This window comes from Sinocyclocheilus rhinocerous, unplaced genomic scaffold (genome assembly GCF_001515625.1).
Source record: "Sinocyclocheilus rhinocerous isolate Xijiao unplaced genomic scaffold, SAMN03320098_v1.1 C35732275, whole genome shotgun sequence".
Classification (NCBI taxonomy): Eukaryota; Metazoa; Chordata; class Actinopteri; order Cypriniformes; family Cyprinidae; genus Sinocyclocheilus; species Sinocyclocheilus rhinocerous.
Window position 1 is genome coordinate 1 of NW_015761611.1, and position 604 is coordinate 604.

A 604-nucleotide genomic window follows, 5' to 3' on the forward strand; every position below is an offset into this window, starting at 1 on the left:
TGACTACCTCTCTGAAGTTTAGTTGGGGAAGGTACAGGCATGCATTTCCCAGGATCCTCGGTAACTACACCCAGGTTTCTGTTCCATTGGTTCCAGTTGACTTCCTCCACACTGAAAGAAAGAGGACCCATGCTTCAATTATTGCTCATGGTTTCACTTAAGTGTGTTTGACAGTAAACACAGATCAATACAGGGTAAGTGTGCATTATTATGTATAATGTTTGTGTTTGCATGCTAATATCCTCTTTTCAAAATGAATCATCCATTTTTAAATAGGAGACAAATGCAGACTTTAGATCTTGTGGTTTCGGGTGGAAGCCAGCAGGGTCACCTGAAACACCAGCGTCGATCAGGCTCCTGCTCCCTGCCTAGATCCTTCTCTTCCCCGGAGCGCAGCCTTGTCTTCAGACAGTGGGGAAGAATCCACTCCATGTCCAAGGTGGTGATTGCACGCTGTGAATAACAATGAATAACAAACAAAAATGGCAAACCATTACAGCCATTTTGCCCACTGAATCATTTAAAGGATTTACATTGTATGTTTATTGCAGAAATGTGTAGACAGCTTTAACTTTGCCTTTGATTTCACCTGTAGTTTCCAGAT

At 42.4% G+C, this 604-nt stretch overlaps 1 long non-coding RNA gene across 1 annotated transcript; it reads right to left on the reverse strand.

The window, feature by feature from the left end:
* Positions 1–13: 13 nt before the first annotated feature.
* On the reverse strand, positions 14–604 carry LOC107735067 (uncharacterized). Its single transcript, XR_001639277.1, has 3 exons — positions 590–604; positions 332–453; positions 14–111 (listed from the first exon to the last, which is right to left on the reverse strand). It is a non-coding gene; the product is annotated as an uncharacterized LOC107735067 (long non-coding RNA).